The following is an 18,396-nucleotide window of genomic DNA, read 5'->3' as shown; positions in this document are numbered from 1 at the left end:
GTCCCGCATCAGGCTCCCTGCTCAGCAGGAAGTCTGCTTCTCCCCCTCCCACTCCCCCTGCTTGTTTCCCTCTACCGCTGTGTCTTTCTCTGTCAAATAAATAAATAAAGTCTTTAAAAAAAAAAAAGGAGTTCAATACATCAGCACTCTTGGTTTCGAGATTTGATATTTTACTTTCATCACTTCACTCCTTTCTTAAATTACTTCCTTGAAATCAGATAAAAATGATATTTCTAATTGTCAAAATAATATGAGACTATTTAAAGTAACTGGCACTAATATCACAATTGGGTTTCATATTGATGATTGGTATGTAGAGCTACAACCAACATCTGAAGATTTGTTTGTTAATTAATACAGTTAAGAAGTTGAAATAATTAACTAAATTGTAATAAGCTAAATGTCTTCAGCAATTTAAAAAACGACAGTCAAAAACATGACTAGGCTTTAAATTTATCAAATTTGATAACACTTTTTTTTTTTTAGAGTACTATAGCTTCTGGTAATTTGTAGATCTTTATTTTAATTTTTCTCAACTTATGATTGTAGCTTAATTTGCTTAAATGATACTTACCTAATATGTTAGTTGTATGATTGCTGGAAGATAGTTAAATGTTTTATACCTTTGAAGGTAAACTAGTTTGACTATGGTATAAATCATGATTTAGACTGAAGTGCCGACTAAAGATTAAATCTTTTATACCAATGTAAAACCAAAAAAAATGTTAAAAATGTTTTATTGCTTATGAAACTTGATATTGTTATTGATTCATTGTAATGGAGCTTCCTGAGATTATCCAATATTCCTGAGAACACACATTATTTTCTAAAAAAAAGTTTCCTCACTGTAAAACTTATGTTTTATTTCAATTTTTAATTTGAGAGTATCAAATAAAGAATGAAATCTTGTCATTTGTAACATGGATGGATCTAGAGGTTACAATGCTAAGTGAAACAAGTCAGCAAAAGATAAATGCCATATGATTTCACTCATGTGTGGAATTTAAGAAACAAAACAAGCAAAAGAAAAAGAGACAAACAAAAAAAGACTCTTAACTACAGAGAACAAAGTGGTGGTTGCCAGAGGGAAGGTCTGTGGAGGGATGGGTAAAATAGGTGAAGGGGATTAAGAGTGCATTTGTGATGAGCATTGAGTAGTGGATAGAATTGTGGAATTGTTATATTGTACACCTGAAAATAATATAACATTCTCTTAATGATAATATAACTAAGAATGTTAATTATACTTCAATAAAAAAAAAGGAAAAAATATATGCTGAAAGGAAGAACAGAACAGTTTACTATGAAAATTTTTGGAAACTTCATAAGGACAAACCTCTTAAAGAGACTTTTATCACATTTACAAATTAAGTCTATATGCTGGACCCAAGCTTGTTACTCACTAGTTTCCAAAATAAGCAAAACATTACAGCTATCATCCAGGTCAAAAAATGCTTCAAAATATTTTGGAGAAAGTTGGGGACTTAAATATCCTTAAATTAAAGAAAAATCACATGTGAAAACTAACAGTTGAAGGCTCAAATGACCATGATAAAGTATAGAAAATCAAGAAGTGTTTCAATCCCCAAATTACAAAATATACAAATTTTAAATCATGAACATCCACACTCTAATCCTATTAATTTCTGAATAGGAATAATTAATTCATTCTATTGCTGCGAGTATCATGAGGGAAGACAATGGGTCTAAAGATGGAAGGGAGAAAAAAAGTCTCATTCAAGCACAGGGTTTCCATAATGCCAGTTGGTTAAGAAACAGGAAGACATCGTCTATTAAAGGGAGAGCTATAAGAAAGGAAGGAAGCATCAGATACATAATCTGATCAAGCAAAAGTCCAGTGCATAAATGAAGATGGGACAAAGGCATGTGGTCCTTTGTTGAATGTTCCATGGAACTGTACATTTAGGTGTTGGCATGGGTACAAGCATTTCTCTCTTTGCATAGTCATATCATTCACTCTCTTAACTGGCATAGACAGAGGTCAATGTGCCAACTGTTGGGTAGTAGTGATCATGCCAAAAGGCATCTTTCTGAGTAAGGGACGGATTATTAGCAACCTAACCAGTAAATGAGGAGGAGAGTTAAAAAAATGATAAATCTCGAAATCAAAGGCATCCAAATCGGCAAAGAGGAAGTCAAATTCTCACTCTTTGCAGATGATATGATACTTTATGTGGAAAACCCAAAAGACTCCACCCCAAAACTGCTAGAACTCATACAGGAATTCAGTAAAGTGGCAGGCTATAAAATCAACGCACAGAAATCAGTGGCATTCCTATACACCAACAACAAGACAGAAGAGAGACAAATCAAGGAGTCGATCCCATTCACAATTGCACCCAAAACCATAAGATACCTAGGAATAAATTTAACCAAAGAGGCAAAGGATCTGTACTCAGAAAACTATAAAATACTCAGGAAAGAAATTGAAGAAGACACAAAGAAATGGAAAAACGTTCTATGCTCATGGATTGGGAGAACCAACATTGTGAAGATGTCAATGCTACCTAGAGCAATCTACACATTCAATGCAATCCCCATCAAAATACCATCCAGTTTTTTCAAAGAAATGGAACAAATAATCCTAAAATTTGTATGGAACCAGAAGAGACCCCGAATAGCCAGAGGAATCTTGAAAAAGAAAAGCAAAGCTGGCGGCATCACAATTCCGGACTTCCAGCTCTATTACAAAGCTGTCATCATCAAGACAGTATGGTACTGGCACAAAAACAGACACATAGATCAATGGAACAGAATCGAGAGCCCAGAAATGGACCCTCAACTCTATGGTCAACTTATCTTTGACAAAGCAGGAAAGAATGTCCAGTGGAAAAAAGACAGTCTCTTCAACAAATGGTGTTGGGAAAATTGGACAGCCACATGCAGAAGAATGGAACTGGACCATTTCCTTACACCACACACAAAAATAGACTCCAAATGGTTGAAAGACCTAAACGTGAGACAGGAGTCCGTCCAAATCCTAAAGGAGAACACAGGTAGCAACCTCTTCGACCTCAGCCGCAGCAACTTCTTCCTAGAAACATCACCAAAGGCACAGGAAGCCAGGGCAAAAATGAACTATTGGGATTTCATCAAGATAAAAAGCTTTTGCACAGCAAAAGAAACAGTCCACAAAACCAAAAGACAACCGACAGAATGGGAGAAAATATTTGCAAACGACATATCAGATAAAGGGCTAGTATCCAAAATCTATAAAGAACTTATCAAACTCAACACCCAAAGAACAAATAATCCAATCAAGAAATGGGCAGAAGACATGAACAGACATTTTTCCAAAGAAGACATCCCAATGGCCAACAGGCACATGAAAAAGTGCTCAACATCGCTCGGCATCAGGGAAATCCACATCAAAACCTCAATGAGATACCACCTCACACCCGTCAGAATGGCTAAAATTAACAAGTCAGGGAACGACAGATGTTGGCGGGGATGTGGAGAAAGGGGAACCCTCCTACACTGTTGGTGGGAATGCAAGCTGGTGCAACCACTCTGGAAAACAGTATGGAGGTTCCTCAAACAGTTGAAATTAGAGCTACCATTCGATCCAGCAATTGCACCACTGGGTATTTACCACAAAGATACAAATGTAGGGACCCGAAAGGGTACGTGCACCCCAAAGTTTATAGCAGCAATGTCCACGATAGCCAAACTGTGGAAAGAGCCAAGATGTCCATCGACAGATGAATGGATGAAGAAGATGTGGTATATATACACAATGGAATATTATACAGCCATCAAAAGGAATGAGATCTTGCCATTTGCAACGACGTGGATGGAACTGGAGGGTGTTATGCTGAGTGAAATAAGTCAATCAGAGAAAGACATGTATCATATGACCTCACTGATATGAGGAATTCTTAATCTCAGGAACAAACTGAGGGTTGCTGGAGTGGTCGGGGGTGGGAGGGAGGGGGTGGCTGGGTGATGGACATTGGGGAAGATATGTGCTACGGTGAGCGCTGTGAATTGTGTAAGACTGTTGAATCACAGATCTGAAACAAATAACGCAACATATTTTAAGAAAAAAGAAAAAGAAGAAGATAGCAGGAGAGGAAGAATGAAGGGGAGTAAGTCAGAGGGGGAGACGAACCAGGAGAGATGATGGACTCTGAGAAACAAACTGAGGGTTCTAGAGGGGAGGACGGGAGGGGGATGGGTTAGCCTGGTGATGGGTATTAAAGAGGGCACATTCTGCATGGAGCACTGGGTGTTATGAACAAACAATGAATCATGGAACACTACACCAAAACAAATTATGTAATATATGGTGATTAACATAACAATAAAAAATTAAAAAAAACAAACAAAGGACTAATCCCTAAAAAAAAAGATAAATCTAAATTTTAAATTTTAGTGACATATAATTTTGTTTTAACTTTCTTTCTCAGCAGAACTTCAGCCTATCCAATTCATTCCATTGGAAATGAACACACACAGATACACTCACACATCTTTTAAAAAATGATCCTCAGAGGGTTTAGTGTGATTAATAAATAGATTGACATCTGGGGAAAGAAAGAAAAAAACAAAAACAGTGTTAGAAGGGTAAAAAGTTCAAGCTGTTAGAGAGTTCCAAGTTCCTGGTTCCTATTACATATTTTATTATTATAATTTTTTCTTTCTATGAGTGTATCGGGCCCCTTATAACCTCAGTAGTTTGAAAGAAAAAGAGAAGAGACGTGAGCTGTAGTCACAGAAACATGTCCCTCCACCTCACAGGAACACCCCCAAATCCAACAAAGTTCTGTAAAAATTTCAGCCCTCAGATTAACAAAGGAGAACTTAATTTTTTTTTAAATTCAAAAATAACAAGTCTACTTCAGCATGTCTGCTATTAAAAATAATTTCACCCACTTGAAAACAAACCATGAAAACATTCCAAATCTTGTTATTACTATCTCTGTGGCCTTCTTTTCTCTCTTTGATCTAGAATGGAAAGTGATTACTAAAGACATGGACACTAAGAAAAACAAAGGTGTTGTCACAAATGCTGCCTATGTACAAAAAAGATGTATTTTCTTCACATATGATTATCATAAAATCTGTATTTATATTTATCTTTTGTGGGGACATTTATATTTGCAGCTTTTAGTTTATTATTAATTTCAGCTTCTTTCCACTGGGCATTGAGATTCCTGAGTATCACACCATTACTATATTCATTTAGTGGAGGAATCTGGACTAAAAGTATTACAATCCACTTGTCCAAGGATTTGAAATCCCTTTGGCAGTCAACAAAACAGTACTTATAAATTCATAAGATTATATTAAGTGCTTGCATTACCATAGACAGTAAGGCACATTTTTCTGTTGCTAAAAACTGGCCCATAAAAGTGTTCCCACATTTATCACAGAAAGAATGTTCTGGAGTTAGTTGGAAGAAGTGAGTGAATTCTAAAGGATGGACTGTATCATATAGATTCTAGCATTCACAGTCAAGGCTGACATTCCACAGAGAATTCTTCCATTGGATTTTTTACTTCTGCTCCAGAAGAAAATTAAGATGAGAAACACATACATGCACATGTAAATGAAAAGTAATCATGCAAAGGGATTATTTGAGTGTCCTCTAAACTTGAGAATTTTTGGTGAAAATTAAAAAATTTATCATTGTATCTAAAGTAGACATTTGGCACCAAATATGTGCTACATTTCAAGGAAAAAATAACTTTTAGATGAGTAGCTATCATCTCTACTAAGAAAGAACCAAATATTAAGAAGAGGGGGAAATGTACTGAATCGGGTATTAAGAGTTAAGAAATAAGCAACATTTACTTATAAGTACATGCCATGTTATAATGATTTTTGGAAGGAGTTATTGGAAAAATAATAAAATTATAAAGATGTTTAGGTTTTGTTTATATGACTGTATAGCATCTGAGGTAAGTTATTTGCATATCAAAATTGTTAAACAAAAGAAAAGGTTAAAAGTAGCCATATTGAAGCTGACTATTGACTCAGGACAAAATAGGAACAACCAAAATAAATTACTGCAGATATCATTTGAGTTTTGGGTTAAGATTTAAATGAAGCCTGTGAATTTTTGCCAAACAAGTGGGTAAAGAAGTAGGGACTGGCAACCACTTTTAATATACTCAGGTATGGGGCTGCTTTTAATGGATCTGAAACTCTGCCAGACAAATAGACCAAAAAGTTTACCAGAAAAGCTATGTGTAAGAAAGCTAACCCCAACCCATGGCTATTCATTCAGTGTGACTTCTCAAAGTGGGATATGGCTTTTGGTTAGAGGAATTTACAGGCCAAGATTATCAGTTCCTTTACATCAGAAGCCATGTCTTTTTCTCCTGTACCTCTAACTTTACTTGTCACATTTATGTAATAACTTAAAATAATTAATACATAAATCAATAATTTGATTTATTAAGTAGTTTAGTTAATATGCCTATGGAAAAACACCTTATAAATTTTACTTTGATTTTCTGGTTCATAATAATAGGTGACATAAATTGTTTTTAGTACTCTCTCCAGACTTGTTTTTCTATAACATTGATTAAACTTCAGACCATAATGAAAATTAAGGAAATTATGTAACAAAATGATAATTAAGAGGAGAAACTAATGAAATAAAACAAATATGAAATAGAGTAAGTCAATGGAACCAAAAGTTGGTTCTTTGACAAACTTATGGTGAAAATTATCAAGACAAAAAGGGAAAGGAGACAAAACAATCATTTGAATGAGGAAGAAGAGCTGTAGGAGATGCAGTCATTAAGATAATGAGAGGGGACACCTGGGTGGCTCAGGTGGTTAAGTGTCTGTCTTCAGCTCAGGTCATGATCCCAGGGGTCCTAGGATCCAGCCCTGAGTCCTTCCTGCTCAGCAGGGAGCCTGCTTCTTCCTCTCCCACCCACTTGTGCTCTCTCTCTCTGTCTCTAAAATAAATAAATAAATTCTTAAAAAAAGATAATGAAAGGATATAAGAATATCTTTTCATTTGAAATTTTAAAAAATCAAGTTAAGGTGAATAATTTTATCTAAGTCGCCAATTCTAACACACTGAAATCTAAGTCAAAAAAATTGGGAAATTTGAAAAATCCTATAGTGCTTTCAAAAGTAGATAAATATTTTTCCCACCAACAAAACAAAACAAAACAAAAAACAAGGAAGGAAAAACAGATCCATACATTTTTAAGGTATCTACACCCAAAATGGTGATGTCTACCAAACATTTATAGAACGGGTAGTCTCACTTGTACAAAAACTATTCCACAGCAAGAAAGAAGAATAATACTACACATCTTGACCTAAGTTATTTCACTGAAGTTAGGATAGCAGAATATTTAAACTCACGAAACAGGTAATGAAAGAAAAATTAAAAGCCAAACCCTGAAGCCATTGATAAAACAATCCTGAAAAACAATAAAATAGCAATGATTTTAATCACGGAAACACTTAAAAATTATAATTTACCATGAGCAAGTTGAGTTTATCCAAGGAATGAAAGATAAATTTAACAGAGGACAATTTATTAATCTAACTTACTAAAAATGATTAAAGAAAAAAACATATGATCATCTAAATGAACAGCAAAATCTAGTGAAATTCAAATTTCTTTCATGTAAAAATATCCCAGAAATGTATAACTATGAATCTTCTTAATCCAAGAAAAGATTCTGCAGCCCAGTGGTGATGGGTATGGTAATGATCAATTGTTGACAGCATCTTCTTTAAGATTGAGAATAAGAGAAGAATATACTTTAGAATCGCTATTCTCCCATATTTTACTAGAAAGTCTGGCCAATACAATAAAACAAGGAACATAATTGAAGGTTAGAATGATTGCAAGTAAGATTATAGCATGGTCCCTATGTATAAATGGTACAATTATTTAAGTAGAAATACAATACAGTTATTCAGAGTTTAGCAGGTTTTCTCAAATGGAAGGGTATAGAAATAAATTCTACTGAGTTCTCCTTCCCAACATGGCACAGTCAGTTAACATCACCAGGCTGAACCTGCTGTAGCTAGAAATGCTCAAGAACCAGCTGGACCAGGAAGTGGAGTTCCTGTCCACATCCATTGCCCAGATCAAGGTGGTACAGACCAAGTATGTGGAAGCCAAGGACTGTCTGAACGTGCTAAACAAGAACAACGAGGGGAAAGAGTTACTCGTCCCACTGACGAGTTCTATGTATGTCCCTGGGAAGCTACATGATGTGGAACATGTACTCATCGATGTGAGAACAGATTACTATGTCGAAAAGACAACTGAGGATGCCAAGGACTTTTTCAAGAGGAAGATAGACTTCCTTACCAAGCAAATAGAGAAAATCCAGCCGGCTCTGCAGGAGAATCATGCCATGAAACAGGCTGTCATGGAGATGATGAGCCAGAAGATTCAGCCGCTCACAGCCTTGGGGGCAACTCAGGCTACTGCCAAGGCCTGAGAGCTCGTTTCAGATCTGGGGCAGAAGGACCCTGCTTCAGGAGCTTGGGACTTGGTGGGCGTGGCTTCCTGGGGTCCAGGAAGAGAATGATCTTGTGTTTAATTCTAATGAATGTGCCAGCTGAGCAGAAAAAAAAAAAAAAAAAAAGGAAAGAAAGAAAGAAAAGACAAATTCTACTTCATATATTAACTTCTGGAAAAGGTATCACTAAAATACTGCAAAAATACAAAGTGTTCTGGGCGCCTGGGTGGCTCAGATGGTTAAGCGTCTGCCTTCGGCTCAGGTCATGATCCCAGAGTCCTGGCATCGAGTTCCGCATTGGGCTCCCTGCTCCTTGGGAGCCTGTTTCTCCCTCTGCCTCTCTCTCTCTCTCTGTCTCTCATGAATAAATAAATAAAACCTTTAAAAATAAAAAAAAAATACAAAGTGTTCTTAGGAATAAACTAAAGGAGTTGTACGAGACTTTTGTTGTGATATTATAATATTGTATTGAAAGGCATTATAGAAAACCTAAGTAAGCCGTTCATCTTTTGGAAGCTTATTATCACAAGTATCTCAAGGCATCTCCAAATCGATCCATTGACTAATACAATTCCAAGCAAAATCTCAGTATTTTCATTTATTTATTTTTTTAAATTTTATTATGTTATTTTAATCACCATACATTGCATCATTAGTTTTTGATGTAGTGTTCCATGATTCATTGTTTGTGCATAACACCCAGTGCTCCATGCAGAACGTTCCCTCTTTAATACCCATCACCAGGCTAATCCATCCCCCTACCCTCCTCCCCTCTAGAACCCTCAGTTTGTTTCTTAGAGTCCACAGTCTCTCATGGTTCATTTCCCCCTCTGATTTCCCCCCTTCATTTTTCCCTTCCTACTATCTTCTTTTTTTTTTTTTAACATATAATGTATTATTTGTTTCAGAGGTACAGGTCTGTGATTCAACAGTCTTATACAATTCACAGTGCTCACCATGGCACATACTGGAAATTGACATGCTAATTCTAAATTTGGTATGGGAATGCAGTGGTCCAAGAGCAGCCAAGAAACTCCTGATGTGGGAAAAGGTGAATGAAATGTTATAGTGATTATTAATCCGTAATAAATTTATTAAAATTAAGACTATGGTAATGGAACAGAGTAAAAAATATTGACCAAGAGAACAAAATAGAGCCATGAACAGATCCACAAAAATGTGGAAATTTGGCATAAGAGAGATCTAATATTGAAAATCAAATATTTTACCTCTTCTATAGCGATGAGATAATTATAAGGGTTTGCACATCTTTTAAGCATTTCTTTGGCACGTCATTTTATCATCTGGGGCTCAGAAGAAACATCTCTCTTAACCTCCCACTTCAATAGCAAACACTATGTCATGGGGGATGTGTAATATGTGTCTATATATGTGCTGGGAGCGTACATAATATGTAGTATTTATCGAACACTTATTACATATTAGCATCATTCTAAGTCCTCCATCCTTTTTAACTTGTAAACCTCAAATCAATGGTTTCTGTAATCTATATTATATCATCACTTTAAAAATGTAGAAACTGAAGATCAAGGTAGTTAAGTACTTTGGTTAAGATTCTTCAAGAATAAGAGCTAGCATTAGGATTTAAATGCAGGCATTCAGAGACCAAGCACTCCACTGCTAGAAAATAGGAGCATTTCCCTAAAAGCCACATCTTTTAAAACATTTTTTTTTAATTGGCAAGCTTTCTCTAGAAAATTCTGAGCCACCGGCATTAAATTACTAGGACAAGGGTGTTCACTTATCCTACTCAACTCAAAAGTTTTCTAGATAGCAATATATAGAAAATACAGAAAAGTGACATAGGCGTTGATGTGTGTGGTCGTTATTACTAAGTCACTATGAAAATGAAATTGACAAAGTTTTTATTTTCATAGGATTTCATTTACTTTGCAATGTTAGTGGAAGTAGTCAGAATACAAAAAAAAAAAAAAAAAAACACAACGTGTGTCAGCTATGCCACAAATACATAGGTGAGAGATTGGAAAGAAAATGTTAGCACTATTTTTTGCCTTCTTGGAGGCATATGAGGATGATTATTCCTTTTATTTTCTGTATCTCCCCTATATTTGGCAAAAGCCATGTATTACTTTGTCACTGAAAAAAAAAGAAATATGCTATTTCTAAGTATTGTTTTAACAAATCAAGAGACATTTTCAGTTTCAGTGTTCTAACAAAGGGTGCAGCATAGAGGAAAGACCCACTTCTGGACCTGTGAACTTGCTCAGCGGTTGACCAGTTTCAAGCTTGGGTAAACCACACATCCTCATTTTAGGTTGGAGAAAACTGAAGTTCAGAGAAACCAACTAGCACACAGGGATGTTCTGAAGATCAAATTAGATAATGGACAAGAAAGGACTTTAAAAACCATAAAGGCTCATAGAGATAAGGTGCTACTGCATTCTGTTAAAGTGTGAAAACTGCAGTTGAATGAAATACTTGTGATCTAATGGCCCAGAAAAAATCAATAGTATGTTATTTTAAGCTCTATCCTTGACTTGTTTCTTACTCAAAGAACATCGTCAGGAAGGAAAGTTAAGCTTCCTGTACTAGACTTTCTCCTGCTGAATAACATGCATAATGCTCTTTATGTCTTTGCAAAATTAATAGGGATCGATGCATTAAAATAAGTTCAGTTCAGAATATTATTACTATCACAGAATTGCATAGTCCAGCCCAAAAGATTTTAGGAAGTGACATATTTAAATTATATAAAAATCAAAACTCCAGCACTAAACAGGCATATGGTTTTCTTTCTTCATTTTGTCCAAATTCCTTCATGACAGTATTTAATATGATTCTCTTGCAAATCCAGAGGATATTGGGTTGGATGTTAAAAGTACAATAGAAAACTCTTGTTTGGTTTAAACTGGTAAATGCTATTAGTTTGAACGTTAAACAAGCACAGGAAAACATTCCATAAAAGAAACAAGTGCAGGAAGAAACACAGACAAGACGAGTAGGTAGGTAGGAGCCCCAGCTGGCCTGCATGGGGTCAGGGGGCGGGGGGAAGACAGACATTTTATTAACAAATATCAATGTCAATGGTCATGGTTGATTAACAAATATCAATGTCAATGGTCATGGTTGATTGAATCTTTCTATTCTTTCTTACCAAAGATAGTCTATTGTGATCAGAACCCAAGGCCAGGAAGTTAGGAACATTTCTCTGAAAAAACCAATACCTATTAATTTAAATGCCTCTTAAAAAAAATATAAGGCAAACATGAAGGCAAGGAGAGCCCTATTTCATGTCTCATTTGTTGTGCTCCTCATTTCTATATAAAAGCTACAGCGACTATTTGTATTCTCCAAGGCAATTATTGCTTACATTGCTTGTTGTTTGTTTTGTTCATGGTTTTTACCCAGTTTGTGTATGTGACCATTAATATAAAATATGAATAATTTGCTATAGATGTATTAGAAATCAGTTGTTAAAACAGTATTTTGAAAGATCAAGACATATTCTACAAGAGAAACGAATTTTAATGTCCCTTGAATGCCATAAAACCCTATTCCTTTCTTTTTGGTGAACATGTACATTTTATTGCTTTTACTGGTAAGGGAAAAAAAAGGACAGATGGCACAGAAATGGAACCTCGGAAAATCGCTTACAGTGAAACCAATTTTAATACCCTTGCTAATAAAGTTCTCTCTATACATATGGGCCTGATATTTCCAGGAAAAAGGGAGTAATTCTTCATTTTGTCTGGGGAGTTTAACTCTTTCAATACGCTGGGGCACTATACAGTGCATTAAATTATACTAAATAGCCCGAAAGAATTAACACACTTTCCAAGTCAAGTCTTTTATTTCTTTTTGCTAGGTAACATCAGGCCATTGATCATATTAGAAGGTCTAACCAACTCCCACAAGGCAATTTCCCTTATGTCAGAGCTAGCCAGGTGTGATGGTTTCCTTTCTTGAACTCCAATAAACTTTATAAGACCTATCCAACATCACTCAGCTAAATCACATAATGGCAAATTTATAACCCAATGGCTAAATGATCTAGTTGATGGTTTCTACTGCTTGCTAACTAAATATTAAAAACAAAGCCAGCTAACCCAATGTTTATCTAAAATTATGTTTCTTGACCTTTATCATCCCCAAACAAGGGAAAAGCTTCATGCCACACTGAATTTCCCTTAATTATGTCTTTTCCCAATTGGTCTTGTAAAACGGGGGAGCCAGTCAAGCTTTTTATCCCACCTCAGGGGGTCGAGAGAATAGGAAACCTGTCACTAATTCCTTTCACCTTACAGGCAAAACTCCTTCACCCAATTAACTAAGACCAGGTGCACCCTCCAGTGAGTCTGAGGAATGCAGAGAACTCACAAATCCTGCTTCCATTTTGGCAGAAAGGGAGTCCAGCCTGCACCTGATTAGCAAGCTTTGCTAGGGCTGCAGAAAATTGGCAAATGGATATAATTTTCACCGTGGAAGCTAGTAAAGATCATGGATGCTGCATGTGAATGATGATACATGGCAGTCTTTCGCAAAAATCAACAAGCATTCAGGTAGCATTTAGACATGAGTGGTTTTTAACAAACTCCAAGGACATAAGTAGGGTATGTTACTAATTGAGTTTTCAAGAGTAAACATTAACATATTTTGATAAAAATGGTGGAAAAATGGCAGCGTAGGGGGAATGAACACTAATCCTAATTTTGAAATTAGAAATTACTACCCCAAGTATCAAGCTTTGACAAAGGGAGCAGCAGTAGCTAATGGTTGTACAAGAGGATGTTGGAATTCCAAAGACCTTGATTCAAAACAGACCGAGTTGTGACCTTACTAGCTGCATATATTTGCATAAATTCCTTTTTTTAAAAATATTTTATTTATTTATTTGACAGAGAGAGTTACAGCGAGAGAGGGAAGACAAGCAGGGGGAGTGGGAGAAGGAGAAGCAGACCTCCTGCAGAGCAGGGAGCCCCATGCGGGGCTTGATCCCAGGACCCTGGGATCACGACCTGAGCCGAAGGCAGACGCTCAAGGACTGAGCCACGCAAGCACCCCCCAAAATTTTACTTATTTATTTGAGAGAGAGAGAGAGAGTGCACGCACTCATGGTGGGGAAATGGACAAGGGGAGAGGGAGAAGCAGACTCCCCACTGAGCGTGGAGCCCAATGTGGGGCTTGGTCCCAGGACCCTGAGATCACAACCTGAGCCAAAGTCAGATGCTTAAAAGATTGAGCCATCCAGGTGCCCCCTTGCATAAATTCCTTAATCTCTCTCATCCTCAGTTTCCTCTGGGAAACTGGAAAATTAATGATAATAATAATAATAATAATAATACCTACTTATAGGGTTGTAGTGAAGATTAAATGAGATAACGTCAGTTTAGAAGATTATGGCAGGCATATAGTATTAACTCAGTAATTGTGTGCTTTTATGATTATTGAAGACATTTAATTATTAAAAGTAGCAAAATAAATGAAAAATATATTCTCCCCCAGAAGGTAAGTGTTTTAAATGAGAAGTTAAGGCTCTGCCTAATAATTTGGCACCAACTGGCTGGGATCCAGGAAATTAAAAGGGAACGGTTTAAGGCTGTGATTTTCCAAATGCACTTAGCTGGGTTCTGAAGCAGTTTTTGGAGGTGCCTCAGGGCTCATGCTGCAATAGAGAAAGAGGCAGAGTGGGTGTTGAGTAGGCAAAGTTTCCCACTCCCACTTTAATCAGAGAGCAGGTTTGCTTTGATCAATTTTATATATTAGATTTTATCATACAATTTTATTTGAAAATTGTAAAGCTAAAAAATTTTAAAAACACAAGCTTAGTGTAACTTGAAGGCAGTTGGTGCTGAGGATAACAATTATATGTTCCTTTCCCTAGGGTTATCTCCCCAATGCATCATAGGTAAACATTGAAAATGCTCCCACCAGGAGCGCTAATATTAAATATTAATAATCAGCACTCCCTTGCTGTCTCCTTATAACGTGATCACATTGTAACTAAACCCAAATCTATCTGCCTGATGCACTAAAGTTTTTGTTCTCAGAGGGGTTGAGATTACATACATATTAATGAAAAGGGACAGGAAACTAGTGACAATTTATAAGGAAAGATGGAGCAGGAGAATTGAGCAAACATATATGTAACACACATCTCATGTTCATTTTGGGGTTGGTACTGAACATGGGAAAGAGGCAAAATTCAGCCCCTCACATCAAGAGGTTATTTTAGGACAAGGAGAAGGGGCTATGGGCTTGCTCCAAGAGACAGTATAAATTGGGTTTCCTTATCTCTGGTAAGGAATGCCAGGGCCTTGCTTGTTCATAGGCTGGGACCCTATCAGTTGACCTTGAGTCCAGGCTTCTGCAGAAATAGCTAGTGAATTTTTTAGTGGGGTCTGAAAAGACAATAGCTGATTGGGAAGAAACAGGTCTCTGAAAATCAAGCTTTGAACTTTTTGCTAGTTTCAACCTCATTAACCCTACAGGGCACGGTTTCAACAATGACACTTGATCCACTGGATTTCTTTAGTTTCTATTAGGGATTACACCCTATATCACAGCTTGCAAAAACCTTACTGAATCACAAGTTCTCCAAGAACCAGTAGTGAAGAACATCTGCTCTTTGCTGGTGATGTCTGGAACAAGATTTAACCAATCCTAACAAGTCAGCCATTGACCAGTTCTTTCCATCCAAGGAGCCTATAATTCTTTAAGAAAGCACATGTGTAGGAGGTTGCCTCATTTACAATATACAGTTTCATAAGAGGGTTTTAAGATTTCATCAGTGTGGTAAACCCACATAATACCACATAAGCCTCCTTTTTTCTCTACAAAAATCCCTCTTTCTATTTTAGTGTCATCTGCACATTGTCTCTGTGACTTGGATGTCTCTTCCTAAGAACTATAGCGGTTCCTATCTGATTCTTGTGCTGTTACCTGAGTAGCTCAACAGTCCTATATTTGGAGTGAACACCTACTTAGCTCAGGTGTACAGTGAAGATTTTTTCCTTTTTTTAAATTTTATTATGTTATGTTAATCACCATACATCACATCATTAGTTTTTTTAATTTTTTATTGTTATGTTAATCACCATATATTACATCATTAGTTTTTGATGTAGTGTTCCATGATTCATTGTTTGTGCATAACACCCAGTGCTCCATGCAGAATGTGCCCTCCTTAATACCCATCACCAGGCTAACCCATCCCCCCACACCCCTCCCCTCTAGAACCCTCAGTTGGTTTCTCAGAGTCCATAGTCTCTCATGGTTCATCTCCCCCTCTGAATTCCGCCCCCTTCATTTTTCCGTTCCCACTATCTTCTTTTTTTTTTTTAACATATAATGTATTATTTGTTTCAGAGGTATAGGTCTGTGATTCAACAGTCCTACAAAATTCACAGTGCTCACCATAGCACATACCCTCCCCAATGTCTATCAACCAGCCACCCCAGCCCTCCCACCTCCCACCAGTCCAGAAACCCTGTTTGTTTCCTGAGATTAAGAATTCCTCATATCGGGCGCCTGGGTGGCTCAGTTGGTTAAGCGACTGCCTTCGGCTCAGGTCATGATCCTGGAGTCCCGGGATCGAGTCCCACATCGGGCTCCCTGCTCAGCAGGGAGTCTGCTTCTCCCTCTGACCCTCCCCCCTCTCATGTGCTCTCTCTCTCTCATTCTTGCTCTCTCAAATAAATAAATAAAATCTTTAAAAAAAATAAAAAAAAAAGAATTCCTCATATCAGTGAGATCATATGATACATGTCTTTCTCTGATTGACTTATTTCGTTCAGCATAATACCCTCTAGTTCCATCCACGTCGTTGCCATTTACAGTGAAGATTTTTAATTTGTATCTGGAGACCTTACATTTGAGACCATGAACCATATCCTCCAAAATGTAAACGGAGCAAATATAAATCATGGCCCCCACATAGCTTTGGCTCAGTCTGAAATAGTCAAAGCAGTACAATCCAAAAGATTAGCCTTTAAAAAGGCTTCCTGTGTTCAGTTACAACTCTCAAAAACTTTAAAGGAGATTTAAGTCAGAACCCAGAGCAACATCATTGAAAAATTGTTTTAAATTATCTTTCACCTTTAATTATCTTTCAATTACTCAATGAGTATTTCATTGGCCAGTCACCTTTCCTGTCACCCATTCCTGACAAATTCCTCTCTACTCCGATCTTGAGGAGTTATGCCCCATTTCCTTCCCAGAGATAGATTGTCTTTAGCCCCTTCTCCTTCTTCACATACATAGCAAATGAGAAATGGGAGTCTTCCAATAGCTGAAAATATATTTCTATTACTAAGTTTAGCTAGTACTTTCATATACAGGTATTTCTTATTGATATGTTTAGACTTTTTGTATAAATAGCTGAAATTTATAATCAAATGTTTGGGCGAAAAGTCAAAATATTTGGTAGGAATTTAATAAAACTTGATTGAAAGCATTTGTCATCTGTGTATTTCTTACACATTTCTTAAAACAGCCCCATCCTGAGTCTTCTGTGTATTAATTTTCCATGGAAGTTGCCACACTCCTCTTTCTTATTCCAAAAAAACAATAATACACAATTTCATGCCATTTTACAGCCCTGGACCTATAAACCAATAAATTCCTGAAATTTTATAGACTATTAAATAATTTTTGCCAATTCAGGTATATAAAAAAGTATTCTTTTCCTAGACTGGATTTTTCCCCACAAGAAGTTGTTTTAAAATGTCTTTCATTAACAAGAGAGTATTTTTAAGCTTAACTTTTCCAATGATTTTTTCCCCCAATAAATCAAGGGAAAAATGAAATTAATAAAAATGTACTTTTTTTGCAATGGTCCAAGTCATATATGTAAGTTTCCTCAATAAAATTTTAAAATGTTTTTCTTCAATGTCCACTACTGCAATAATCACATAGTGGAACCAAGCAAATCCTTGATGAACATGCATGTGGATATGGAATTCGGGATCTCTAGATGTAAGAGTGAGAATGCAGAATACATGGACTTGAGTTCTAGCTTTCCTTCTTACTCAGTTGGATGACTTTGCAAAGAAATGTGCGTGGACATTCTGAGGTAACTTTATTCTCTGGATTTTGGATAATAACTGTAAAACTAGGTTAAGACTTGCCATTACTACTAAATAAGGTTACTATCAGGCTCAACAAAAATTATTTAAAATAGAGGAGTAAAAGCTACCACTTGAGTATTGCTACATGTCAGATATTTAGAGCATTTTTACCTGTATTTGTTTGTACACACCCATATACACTTAAAAGAGTTAATGGATATTTTAATATCTAAAATAATTCATTTGGATATAAGTTTCAATGGAAAGAAATCTAATTATGATCCATTATACCCCTGTATCTGTGCTATTTAAAGTGACAGCCCCTAGACACATATGACTGTTGAACATTTGAAATGTGTTTAGTGTGACTGATGATTTTAATTTTTAATTTAATATAATTATTTTTTTAAGACAATACTTAATTCAGTTAATGGAAAACTTATAATCATGTTTGGAATGACATGGATACATGCATCCACTTTTTCAACTGTAAATTTTATGAAAAAGAAATTCAAATGGATATTTCAGATGAAAATTTAGCATCCAGATTGAGGGAAGCGCTGTGAATATAAAATATTTATTGTTTTTTTTTAAAATTTTTTTTTTATTTCTTTTGACAGAGAGAGAGAGGCAGCGAGAGGGGGAACACAAGCAGGGGGAGTGGGAGAGGGAGAAACAGGCTTCCTGCCAAGCAGGGAGCCCGATGCGGGGCTCGATCCCAGGACCCTGGGATCATGACCTGAGCCGAAGGCAGATGCTTAACAACTGAGCCACCCAGGTGCCCCTATTTATTGGGTTTTTAAGACTTGGTATGAAAAATAAGATGTAAAGTATCTCATCGGTAAATTTATATTTTTATAATCTGAAATAATATTTTG

General features: G+C 36.3%; 1 pseudogene; it reads left to right on the top strand.

Moving 5' to 3' along the window:
- The first annotated feature begins 7,982 nt into the window (after positions 1-7,982).
- LOC112822719 (prefoldin subunit 5 pseudogene) lies at positions 7,983-8,569 on the top strand (annotated as a pseudogene).
- Positions 8,570-18,396: the final 9,827 nt, after the last annotated feature.

This window comes from Callorhinus ursinus, unplaced genomic scaffold, assembly GCF_003265705.2.
Source record: "Callorhinus ursinus isolate GAN/ISIS: 27379988/994484 unplaced genomic scaffold, GSC_fseal_2.0 scaffold8, whole genome shotgun sequence".
Classification (NCBI taxonomy): domain Eukaryota; kingdom Metazoa; phylum Chordata; class Mammalia; order Carnivora; family Otariidae; genus Callorhinus; species Callorhinus ursinus.
The sequence above is the reverse complement of the archived record's forward strand: the minus strand, read 5'-3'. Positions and strand labels throughout refer to the sequence as shown.